This window comes from Alexandromys fortis, unplaced genomic scaffold (genome assembly GCF_014885135.2).
Source record: "Alexandromys fortis isolate MF-2015 unplaced genomic scaffold, M_Fortis_MF-2015_v1.1 scaffold_35, whole genome shotgun sequence".
Classification (NCBI taxonomy): Eukaryota; Metazoa; Chordata; class Mammalia; order Rodentia; family Cricetidae; genus Alexandromys; species Alexandromys fortis.
The window spans coordinates 506109-519665 of record NW_026067913.1 but is presented as its reverse complement, the minus strand read 5'-3'; positions in this window follow the sequence as shown (position 1 = coordinate 519665).

The window sequence follows — 13557 nt, the reverse complement described above, 5'->3', positions numbered from 1 at the left end:
ATGGGAGGCGGCGGTGGGGAAGAGACAGAAATCTTTAATAAATAAATAAATAAATAGTATCCCAGAAACAACAAGAAAATAACAAAAGAAGATACTGTCAATAAGAGTGTCACACAATGAAATGAGACTACTTTAACATAAACTATAAACTATTAAAATAAACCATATAAGTTTTCTATGGATGTCTCAAAATCTTCCCCAGACTTTAGTGACTAAATATGTTGTGCTTTCTCTGGGCTGAAAATCTGGGTGCTATTTCCTGAGTTTTCTGGTTCACAGTCTTTACCAAAGACCCTGAGTTGTCCAGGAACAGAACACAACTGCAATGGACTGGAGAACTGTCAACTCCCAAGCTCATCAGTCAGTATTCTCTATATGATGCCAGGGTTCACCTTGGCTCAGGCAATAATCCATCTGAACTAAAGTCAATTCATCGTTGGTTGTAGCTTTATAGCATTGTTGGTCATAGATCTCTCCATAAAGTAGCACATAACATCTGATCCACCAGCTTTGGTAATCTTACTTTAGAAATTACAGTTGATACACTTGTGTAATGTACTTCATGGGTTACAAGCAAGTTCCAGATCGCTCAAGAGGTTGAGTGCCCCACAAAACTTGAATGTAGACAGTATGTATCAGTGACAGCCATCTTGGAAATTCAAAGTTTACTTTTATCAGTACTTAGAAATCATTCCTTTGTATTGATTTCATTTGTTCTGTGATAATATAATTTATGTATATAATTCTGTTATATTCACTCCTATCTTCTCTTAATTCCCTCCTATTTCTGGACTTTTTCTTCCTCCCTTCAAGTCCTTTTCTGTCACAGTCTTGCTGCAGCCTGGGTTCAGATCCTGACACAGAGAAGGGGCGTGGTCACAGAGAAATGAACTGTCTGAAACAGATGAGTTTTACACAAGTGGTGGCCCCAAATATCCCCAACTGCCTTTATTTATACTTCGAAAGCAAGCCTTTTTTAAAATATGAACAAACATGTTTTTCTCATCCTCCAACATTAACCTCTGGCAAAAACACATAGGTCAAATATATTTTTCCCAACTTTTACATCAAAACATCTTTAAGCCAAAACAAAACTTATCATTTTGTTAGCTTGGCCAAATATAGGCCAGGTACATCCTGTCTTTACAAAACTAAAAGGTTATAAACATAGGCACACATTTTCAAGAACTGTTACTGTTCAAAACTTAACAAAGCATATTTACAGAAATAAAGGTGAATTCTCTAGTGGCTGGCCACACTGCTTCTGTGATCTCTCAGCTTTCACCCCCTAATATCTGACTCTGAGCTTTTATTAAGAATAATGAGAATTTGTGCTACACTATACCGTATACTTGAACCTGTTTCTTTAACCTGATTTTAAGAGAACAATGTAATAAGCAACCTTAGTTGCATCAGATTTTCCATATAATCAGCTTTTATAACCTGAACTAATACATAGCTGCAATTTTAAATTATGTCCTCTTCCATGCCTTTAACCCAGACAGACATCAAAAGCAATCTTCTAAAAGAAATATTCACCATAAATGTTAAATACAACATTTATGGGTATTGGCTGAAAAACTAATGTTTGTAACACTGTTTGCGCTCTAGTCATTTGAATCAGTTGGACTCAGTCTCTCAAAATTCCTTCAAAAACTATGTTAAAGATTTCTGTAAAGTACCCTCATCCTTCCCAGTATGATGCCTTCTGTGATGTTCAATGAAGAGAGAAAGCCCTCTGTTAGGGACAGATCCGCAAGGCCATCTCCAGGCATACACAGATTCTGACTCATACAACAGCCGAAGGAGGACAGAAGACGTGTTAATAGGGAACATGAAATAGAGAATTTAAATCTGGATTTGTTCTTGGTAAGTGATGCTGAGGGAAGATAATTCTCTTTCTTCCCTTAATGTGACCCCAACGCGTTGTTGGAGACTTGGAGTTAATCACTAACGTGTTTATTGCACACAGTCGATGTGATGGGAAGAGCTACTTATGTTCTTGAAGCCTTGACTTCCTTGCTATGATAAACTTATATTAATTACTTTTTTATTGCTGTTATCAAACAAGATTATCATAACAATTTATAGAAGGGAGAGTTTATTTGGGATTTACAGTTCCAGAGAGATAACAGCCCATCATCATCACTGTGGGGAGCATGGCAGCCAGGAGGCAGGTAAAATGCGGGAGCAGCACCAGAGAACACATGTTTTGACTCACAAACAGGAAGCAAAAGATAAAACTCTACATGACCAACATATTTTGAAACCTCCAAGCCTGCCCCCAGTAACATACTTCCTCCAGTAAGGCCACACCTCCCAATTCTCCTGAAATAGTGGCCGATTGGTTGGAAACTAACTATTGAAATCATTAAAACCAATTGGCAGTACAGGGAGGGGTTGGAGGTAGAGGTGGGGGGAGGAACTCACTCAAACCACCTCAAACTATAACTTAATTTGCCTTTTGTCAGGTGTTTTAGCACATCAACCAAAATGAAACTAAAACATGAGAGTAATCCATCACTCCCAAATGGGATTTGAGGCCTTCTCCACAAGACGGAATACATTCCTTGTACTGTAAACGTAGTCAAAACCCAAGGCTTGGGGTGGATGTTTTGGACCCTGGTGGGAACTCACTGCTCTTTAGCTAAATTGACATGGTAACAAATTTCATTTCAAATGTTTGTGTCCATGTCTATAGAAATCATTCTTTTAATAATTTGTTTGAAACTTAGTTTAAAATTTCAGTATGTTTCCCTTTGAAAAGTCATAAATAATATTTTCCATTTTCAACCTTCAAGTCAATACGCAGCTATAAAATATTTTATTAGGTAAGAATCACTATAATGTTTGTGCCAGTTTTAACCTTAAATTTTGAAATGTGTTATATGAGATTGCATTTGAAAATGATGTTTAGGTTATTGGATTTTCTGCTACCTAAAACTGTAAGGTATTTGAGACATTTTCCTACATTTGTGTTACAGCCACTTGCTTTCTTTATCCTACAATCATGAAACTTAATCATTATTTTCTGGAAGAACAGAATGCGGTAGGTTATGGCTTGTGAGTTTTGGAGTAGCTTTGAGTCAATCATTTGAAAACTGCCTGCTTATATACTTCAGGGTAAATTTTAATTTTGACTAATGAACATCAAATCAGTTCTCCTAATTCAATAGGTTTTCTTATGCTCACTACACAAGCTTTTCCAAGTGTCCTATTATCCCTGAACCTCACGGAAACAGCAGACTGGCTTTCCTTTTCCTAGCAGAAGCTCATTGAAAAAAAAAAAAATACACAGGCTGTATCTGTGCTTGCAGAGAAAGGACTGGAAGCAAACTTGAGGTATAGTTCCTTCAACAGTGTTTCTTTTATTCCTTTGTATCAAATGTTTTCTACCCCTGAAGTGAGGACAATAGTAGCGCTGTATCACAATATAAGGAGGCTCCCATTTCAAAATCCACTTTGATTTCTGTTACAGGAAAGTTTGTTTTCATTACTGCATTACACAAATAAAATAACTGAAATCTGAAGTGATTAGGTGAATGGGCACAATTTCACAACTAGAGGATTTGAAAAACAAGAACTTGAACCCAGGTCTGCTCATGCGAAGTCCAGGATTCTCTCTTCCATACCACTTGTGAATAAAGACAGACTGTGTTCAATTGTATTTTCAGATGAATAGAATTATAGTCTAGGGCGGAAATCCAACCCCTGAGTATGATCACAAATGCCCTCCAAACGTAGTTCCCCTCTCTCCTGCCTCTTGCCATTCTCCACTCTTTCAAGTTCTAACCACACACGACGGATTACCATCTACAATTTTATGCATTTGATTGCATTCCTATCTCTACCTAAATCCCTGCTCCTCTTTTCTCTGATTCCACTATCTTTCATCTTCATCCCTACAGGGATCTTTATTAGTTGTTCCTGATTCAAACTAGAGATTACTGTCACCATGGTGACATTTTCCTCCCCCTTTCCATCTCTACATCCTGCCTATGTGTGCCCTTATTATATATTTGCACACACTTAGAGCCCCTAAATGTTCAGATTGCCTTTACTTGATTATTTACTTGATTACAAACACAGTAACTCACAGTGAATAGATTGTGTTGGGAAGAAGAAGAACGTAGAGTGTTCAAGCTGATCCTGGAAACTCTGATCCCATGAGAAAAGTGAAATTGAGAAGCTCATTTAGCCCCTCCAGCTTCAGCCTTAACTGAACTAAGACCAGAATATTGCTGCAATACATTTTACATCTTCATTTCTGATTAAAATGATTATGTAAATCACATTGTAAGAAGTGTCAGTGAGGTACAGGATATATAGGTCCTGGGGCCTAATGTCTTAAAGAACGTTAGTATTCTAGCCAGAGCTCTAGGAATGGGTTGTATTTGAATACAAATTTATTATGTGTAATTGAAAGTTATTTCTTGCCTTTAGTTCGCAAGAAAAATAATCTTTGGGAAAATGAACTTGATTAAAGCGGAATCTATTTTTATCTTTTGTATTTTACTGTATGAGGAATGTTTTTAGGCAAGCACGGTTACACACTGTTGCCATCACTGTGTTTACAAGCATTATAAAGCTACTTCAGTGCCTAGGATGTATAAATCCCTAATCCCGAGTCCCTGGGGGAAATCAAAGGAATATCGTAATTCCTGCTCTCAGGGAGCAAGTCAGCTTTTCTTGTCAGCTGTTTTGATTCTAATCAGATGAAAATTAAAATGATAGGAGTACTGTAATACTTTGAGAAAAACATACATGTACATATAACTACTAACTGAAATTCTAGCTATTTGATTTTATGTCTTTCTGCTGTGTGTGTGCTGTTGGGGAGGGTATAATGCAGCTGTTCTTGTAGATGCCAGAGGATGACGCCAGGTGTCTCCCTCTGCCACCTTTCATTTTGTGTTTGAGATAGGGTCACTCTTACTGAATGTGGGGCTCTTCATTTCAGCTACATTGGTGGGTGAGTAGCCTCCAGGTTGTCTCTGGCTCCACCCCCAGCATTGGGAATTCAGGTACTTGCCACTGCACCTGGCTTTGGATTGACAATCATGATTCACAACCAGGTTCTCATGCTTACACAGCTAGCACTCTTCCTATAGTGAGCCATCCCACAGCTTATGATGTTATTCTGTGTTGTTTGTGTTCCATGCAATACATGTCACATACACCAAACAGATGATATCTGAATTCATTGGGAGACGGAGTTATCTAAAAGTATGCGTAAGAAAAAAAAAAAGAGAGAGAGAGAGAAAGGGCTAGGACATGGGAGCATTTCATTGTGAGGAATTCTGAGATTCACACAATGGAGTCTGTGTTATTGTTTAAGGGACATATTTAAGGAAGGAGAAAGAAAAGCAGAAGAGAATGGTGCCACAGAAAGCGTGGGAGGGATAAAAGTGCTTTGACTGTGTATTTATGTAGGGCCAAGGACTGCAAATACTTATAATAGGTTATTTGATTAAAAAGTCATCTGTGCCCTGGAAATAACTACCTTGGGAGGAAGTAGAATCAAACTTCATTTCCCGGTGAGTTGGGGGTGGAATAGGTGTTGAGAAAATGAAAATTAAAAATTCTGTCAAAGGATCTGTTAAGAAATCTAGTGCCAAAGAAAGCAGAAGTGAGTCTGAATTCAATATATACACTGATTGGTTAAGGATTGTTACAATTGATGCTTTAAACTCACTAAAACAATAAGGTAATGAATAAAACACGAAAGCTGTAAGAAGTGTTTGTGGTATGAGATTGGAGAATAAAAAGAGTTCTTGTGTAACTGAGGACATCTGAGTGGAAGGGACCTTAGTGTTAGAGAAAAGGAAAGATTGAGTTCAGGGTTGATGTCCACTAAGTCAGAAAGGTAGCTACTGATGAGAATCAAGAAACCAAAATGATTCAAAAGCTTTTGAAACATGAGAAATAAATATACAAATGACCACCAGGATGGAGTAAGAGAAAGTAACGGAAAGGAACAATGTCACACTATTCTGAAGCAAGCCATAGCTTTTGTTTCATAAGGTACTATATATTCAAAAGTACATATGCATATTTAAGGAAGGATAATCTATGCTGTTTAAAGAGGGCTGTGGTGACAGCTCAGTCAGTAAAATGCTTACAATGTAAACACGAGAACCCACATAAAGAGCTTGGGATGGTGCTGTGCATTGGTCATCTCTCCACTGGGGAGGGGATGTCAGGCAAATCCTTGAAGTTTGCAGGGCAGTCAGTCTATCTAAATCAGTTAACTTTGGGTCCAGGGAGGGACCTTATCTCAGAAAACAAGGTAGTGTGACTGAGGAAGATACCTGTGGCCTCTCATATGCATGTATGTATACACAACAGCATAGACACTCATACCACAGACACAAAAGAGAATATGTAGAGAGCCCAGAAAATCAATGGGTAAGAGCAGTGGAATTGCAAATGGAAGATTATGGTATCAGGAGTCCAGGGACACTTACACATCACAAATACAAGACAAGGCACAATACGATGTAGCATCTTCAGATGGCCTTGACTTTCCATCAATGGAGCCAGTATTGAGAAAGATGAAACTTTCTGTCCCTGTGTTACCCATCGGGAGAAGAGCGAGGATTCAGAACTCAAGAGCCTCATAGAGATTAATGACTTTGACATTTGGAGAAGCATGCTTCAGGCTTTCTCCAGATCCTGCAAAACTGGAGACAAGAGGGAGACCAAAGGCTATACTGGAAAATGCATTTGGAAAGACTGATTTCCTCAGCAAGAAATCTGTAATGTTTTCCAGGTGATTAGCTTCAGGAGGTCATTTTAGTAGAGTCAACAGTTGTAAACAAATAGGCTTGGGGTAATTCTTCAAATCATGTATTGGCAAAGATTTGCTTTTTTAAGTATACTGAATGTGATTGATGTTAGCCAGGGGACTGCTGCAGGATGGTATAGTCAATGTTACTTGTAGGTTGCTTGTTGAATACACGCTTGAAACAAGAATGTAAGTGTCTAAATTATTTGAATTGGTTGTTATGAGACACACTTAAGGTACACAAAATTGAGTAGCTCCCTCTGGAACCTAGGTATAGACTCTTCCCGTACAAGAGAAAGTATTACTTTCAACATGACGTTTACACTGCTACCATAAAACTCTGACAGAAATGGGCTTGTCTGATAGGAAATTACAAACAGGCCCTGCAGTTTAATAAACTTCCTGGGAATATATTCTTTATTTTGGTGAGTGTTTGCTTGTTTATTTGTTTTTATTGTTCCTTTTGCCTGGAGTATTAACAATCAGATTGGTGGTGGTGTTATTATTTGGGTAGGAAGTGTTCCCTCAAGAGCTTTGTGTACTGAAGGGTTGTTGCCCACCTGAAAAATTTGAAAATTTTGAAAAATTTGGAGGCTTTAGAATGGGGATCTTAACTAGGAAGTAGGTCACTAGGGTCATGTCTCTGGAGGCAGCACCTTGTCTTATGTACTTCTTCTCCTGCCTTCCATAAAGTGAATAGCCTCTGCCACACGCACCTGCAACCATGATGTTCTGCCTATAGGCTCAGAATTAAGAGTCGACAGACTGCACCCCCTCAACTCTGAGATAAATATATCCTTTCTCCCTTAGGTTCTGTCAGGTACATTGCCACAGTGTTGTAAAGTCTGACCAATACAGACAGAATACCACAAAATGAGGCGTCCTTTAAAGACAGAAATTTGTATGACCTGCACTGATAAAACTGACATTTATACCAAATCAAATTTCCTAACTTGATATAAAAAACTGATATTACCGAAGCCAGCATACTTGTAAGACAATGTATCAGGACATCTTTTCACTTAAGCCTACTTGCATGAGAAACGTGACAGTAAAAAGGTTATCAAAGCAGACAGGAAGCTGATGTTGAAATTAGGAGGACAAAATAAGTATTGATATTAAGAGAAAACAGTCTGATACAGGCATCTAAAATAGATATGGCCGTCTCAGTGTGATCATAATGGTCCACTGGAGTTCTCTTATCATCATATACAGTCCAGTTAAAAAGCTGAGTAACAGTGTGATTTAGAAAAGGAACAAGAATACATTCAAGTCCCTTAGAAGATAAGGGCTTCATACAAAGAAATAAGTTTAAAGAATATAGAATTTTAAGAAACATACAAATATACAAACGCACACAGACACACACATATGCCTTAGTTAGAGTTCCTATTGCTGTGATGAAGCACTATGACCAAAAAGCAAGTTGGGAAGGAAACAGTTTATTTAGTTCGGCTTCCATATCCCACACAGTTCATCACCAAAGGAAATCAGGATAAGAACTCAAGCAGGGCAAAAACCTGGAGACAGGAGCTGATGCAAAGGCCATAAAGGAGTCCTGTTTGTTGGCTTAGTCCTCATGGTTTGCTCAGCCTGTTTTCTTATAGAAGCCAGGACTACCAGTTTAGGAAAGGCACCACCCACAATGGTCTGGTTCCTCTCTGCATCAGTTACTAATTAAGAAGAAACCCTACAGGCTTGCCTACAGTGCAGTCTTATGGAGGCATTTTCTTAACAGAGGTTCCCTCCTCTCAGATGACTTTAGCTTATGTCAAGTTGACACAAAAATGTCAAACACACACACACACACACAAGAGAGAGAGAAAGAGAGAGAGAGAGAGAGAGAGAGAGAGAGAGAGAGAGGAAGAAGGAGGAGGAGGAGGAGGAGGAGGAGGAGGAGGAGGAGGAGAAGAAGAAGAAGAAGAAGAAGAAGAAGAAGAAGAAGAAGAAGAAGAAGAAGAAGAAGAAGAAGAAGAAGAAGAAGAAGAAGAAAACACACAGAGAGAAAGAGAGAGATTTTAATATAGGCTGTAAACCCAGTAGTGAGGAAAGGAATGTCTGGCTGAAGGGGAGAGAGATTGGTTAGAATTTAGCTTTACTATAAAAGGGGTTTGGAACATAGAGTCTGCTGAGCCTGCAGGGGGGATTTGTTTCCATGAACCACTGGACCTTGTCGAAGCTGAGTCAATTTGCATCTGGCAAAAACAACAGCCATACTTGCATTAGGCTCTCAACAAGCTGTAGACACTACAAGGGCCTCATGTGTCCCCTTGTTCTCGATTGTTGTAAGGAGACAGCCCAGGGCTTTGTACTTGGCTGGTTGTCAAAAGAATTCTCACTGACTAACTGTGGCTGGCCAAGCTGAGGCAGTAGCTCAGTCATACCAAATACAACCAGGTGTTTAAGTTTGGCTGCCCAAGTTTTCAATTAAACCATGTGATCTTTCCAATGGTGGACATTTTAACCCATGGAATATGGCCATTTCATATGGGGAAACTGTATGTTAATGTCAACAATAAGCATTGACTCTTAGTCCAAGAGTTCCTTTAAAAAAATGTAGTCAAATGCAAAGCCGACTTAGATGTTAAGGAAATCAGAGGAAACCAAAGCCCAAGTACTCTAAGCAATGAGTTGGACCATTAGGCTCTGCATTGCAAATGGTGGGAAAATAACTGCAGAGGACTATCTGATGACTAACCAGAAGGGAAAAACACAGAGGTCAGGTCTTTAGGCACAAGTCTCCAGAAAACCTTTTTAGGGACTCTTTCAAAAACAGAGGTGATCACCCAGCTGAGAGACCCAGTTAACCTTCTCTTCCTTTCGGGAGCAACATCCATCTCTCCCTGTAGTTCTCCGTTCTTTCTGCTCCTGTGGCTAACAAAGCCTGCTTCTGGTTGGCACAGTAATCTTGTAGCTACCGTAACTCACACAAAGTTACAACCAAGTCCTCTCGTATTAGAAAATTATCTCCATCTTTTTAAGCTTTTTGTATATCTCCACTGTGATGTATTGATTTTTGCAGTTGAACGGTGAAGGCATTCTTAATTCTGGAAACGGAGAGGATTCATTAGTGTAATCGCCCTTGTCAATTAGTAGTAAACGTAATGTATTGGCCAGCTGAGCTCCTATGTGCCTAGCCTGCCTATATGGCACTGATAGGAACCCCAGCTATGTACTAAGTCATTTCAGTTTCTTAGTGACAACCCTAGGCCAAGTCGAGGCTTCAGGAAATCAGATTTTGCAGTCCCTTGGTCACCAGCACTCACTTTTTCTTAATCAGCATACAAACCTATCCATTCATTTGTAATGAACGTGTTTAATTTTCAAAAGCAGGAAACTCAGTTTTAAACACTATTGTCTATCCTTTCCTGTTCCAATGAAACATTTTAGATGAGGAGGTCACTGGCAAACTTTGAAACCTGGAACAAGGACAGATAGCATTCTACAATATAGCTCTATCCTCTTGTCTCTTTCTAATTTCCATATTTTTTTCATCACCCAAATACAGTTCAGATGTGCCCAGCTTGACGGTACATACTTATAATCCCAGCACTTGCTTTCTGAGGTCAAGGCCAACCACACTTGAATAGCAAACCCTGTCATGAGAAAACATTTTTAAAAATGTGTAGAAGTTTGTAAAATAAAGGATATGATTAATGTATCTAAAAATAACTATTGTATTTTTTCATGTATTCATTGGTCTATACTGGTTACTAAAGTGTTACTGGTTCCAGAAAGAGCTGATTAGGCAGATTCAAACGCTACAAAATAAGTAGAAAAGCACCCACACAACAGGACCCTGTGACTCAACCCCAATTGGGTGGCACAGTACACTAAGAACCAGCCAACAAGTCTTCTCCTGCTTTGGCTATCAATGGAGGCTTCTTATTTCCAAACTAGAAAATGACTGTTCCCTGGAGACAACATCTTGCCAGATGTGAGTAATCCTAGTATATGGTGTTTCCTGGTACATCAGCCATGCAGGATAGTCTCTCATTAAATTCATTAAATAATAAACATATACAAAAATTATGCTCATCATATGGTTTTATTAACAAAGAGGAAAGGACGTTTTTAGATGTCCTGGTCAATATAAAATGAGAAGGAAGGATTTAAATGTTGCTAACACAAAGGAAATCATTTAGTTACATTCGCCACCATATAAGATAACAGCTGAATTCAGTACTGAGCTTCCTGGGAAGATAGAAGTGGATATGAACTCTCCAGGTTTCAACTCAGATAACATAACAAGAGCGCCTCCCACATGCTGCAATTAGGAAGCTGCCAGGCAAATGAAAGACCTTTAAAGAGCACCTGGAAATGGATTCGGAAAGATGTAGGAGATGAGTGAAATCAGCGCAGTAGGAGTTACAGCTGTAAGTAATTTGAGGGGATGGTGCAGCATTTCCTGAGCCTGGGGAGCAGGGATTTCTTAGGTGTCTATCATTTCACTAACTGACTTCCATCAGCTACAGAAAATAAGAAAAAGGGATTATGTGGCCATGATGGTTAATCTTGTCAACTCTATGGTATTGGGGACACCATAGAAATGAATCTCTGGGCACATCTGTTCCAGATCATCTCTGTTAAGTTAGCTGAGATGAGAGGAGCCACTCTACCTGTGGGCAGCACCATTCCATGGGCCAGGGTGAGAGACTGAAAAAGGAGGAAACAAACTGAACACCACTCCCCACTTGCTAACTGTGAACCCCATGTCACCAGTCAACTCCAGTTCCACCTCCATACCCCTTCCAATGCTAAAGTGAATCCCTGGATCTGTGAATAAAAGAAACCTCTTTCCTTCAGTTGTTCTTGTCTGGTATTCTCTCACGGCAATGAAGCAAATGGCCAATCCCAGGTAGCTGGGAGTGTTAGGATTATTAGAGCTGATTCTCTTGTTCTGAAGATTTTTTTGTCTCGGTTTGAATACTTTCTTAATTAAAAATTCAAACTGGAGATTTCTTCCCTGGTTGCTGTTATCAGAAAAGTGCAGTTAACAGCTCTGGCTTAGAAGGGAGGATCAGAATCTATAAACTTCCTGAAGCAGTCGCATCCACTTGTTCCCTTTTATCTGTGTGCTGCTTCACGCTAAACAAGTAGGGTTTACTGCTGGGGCAGTGAGTATATGGTCTATAAACCTAAATATTTACTACCTCGTCCTTTACAGAAGCTTGCTGACCTCCAAGAAAAAATATGAGATTTGCTAGGCTCCTTCTCTTAAAGGACTAGTGAACTCAGTCTTAGAGCTTGGTCTTTCTCACACTTGAATCACATTTTCACAATTTCCCAGGACTCCAGACCTAGGCACAACTCTCACTCAGATATGTCAAGCTTTGAATGCATGGGTCAGGAAAACCTTGGCTATAGTAAAAGGTTTCTAAACATAAAACAAAAATAAATTAATTTTGTATCAAATGTAGTCAATCTGGTGTCTTCCTAGCAGCATCTGCCCATGTTTCATTGCCCAACCTCAGTGAAATTTGATTCTGATCACACAGTCTATTCATCTGTCCTACACACATCTTCATACCACACAGCAGCAATGCTGCCCAAAACGTATCAGCTCAGATTCCAGGCTGCTGTGTATTACGAATCGCAATATTTTATACTGCATATACAAAGGTTTCTACCTTATAGAAAAGTAATGGTTTAATTATGGAAAACAGAGACTTAATATTTTCCTACTGTTATTCCTTATCGTGTGTTGTGTGATACTATTCCTGGGGAAGATGTAATGTATGTATACCTACTCACTTGAGATAGAGAGTCCATGACAGACCTAAGTATAGATGCCAACAAAGGCCAACTTGGTGAACCAATTGTGTTTAGTTGTGGTTAATTACAGGGATATGAATGAGGGGTTTCATACAGGAGCAGAAATGGCGCAAAGACAGCTGCTTCATCAAAGCCCATCGCAGAATGTAGGACAGCCAGAAAACTTGTGGGCACGGCACACCACCTTGAGGCAGTTTAATAGTCTGAAAGGTATCTTTTTCAGGTGACTCCATTTTTCCAAGCAGCTCAACTGGTCTGCTTCCTTCAGGGTGCTTGCTGCTCTCTCTATTCCAGGGTGTTCTGTCTGAATCTCTTCCCAGCGGCTCAGTTGATCTGAGAATGATTCTCAATAGTCTTTATTGTTATGTATGCTTAGGGAGGGATGAGTCTCGTAAATCTGTTCAGTTTCAGGGACTTCCTGAAGCTATTTTGAGATATTTACTTCCAGTTTTAAAGCTTTTCTGCAAGATGGAATGTTTTAATCTAAGATTACTACTATGCTACATCATATAAGAATGAAATTAAGAGACCGTGTTCCCTACAGTGCTAATGAGACACCTGTATCAAATTCATGTACCAGAGCATTGTATCTATTAGTGTCTGATTGTAAAAATTTCTATTTGAATTGCTGCTGACTTGAGTTTTACTTCTATTATATGTGTTTACATTTATTTATTGAAATGTATTTAATATTTGCTTGGGAAATAGATAGAATTCTCAACAATAAACCTCCTACCATTGTAATATATGTTTAAGCAAAGAGATGCTTTCAGTATTGACTGTAGCAGACTTTTCTTTCTGAGACCACCACTCAGCTCCCAAATCATAGCATAGAGACTTTTTATTAGTTATGAATGCCCAGACTCATCTTAGCTCTTATTATAATGTGTTTGTCTTTATCTATGTTTTGCCTAAGGGCTTTTCCTTTTCTTCTTTCTGTATATTCTACTTTTCCTGCTTCTTCCATGTCTGCCTGGCTGGTGGCTGCCTGGCTG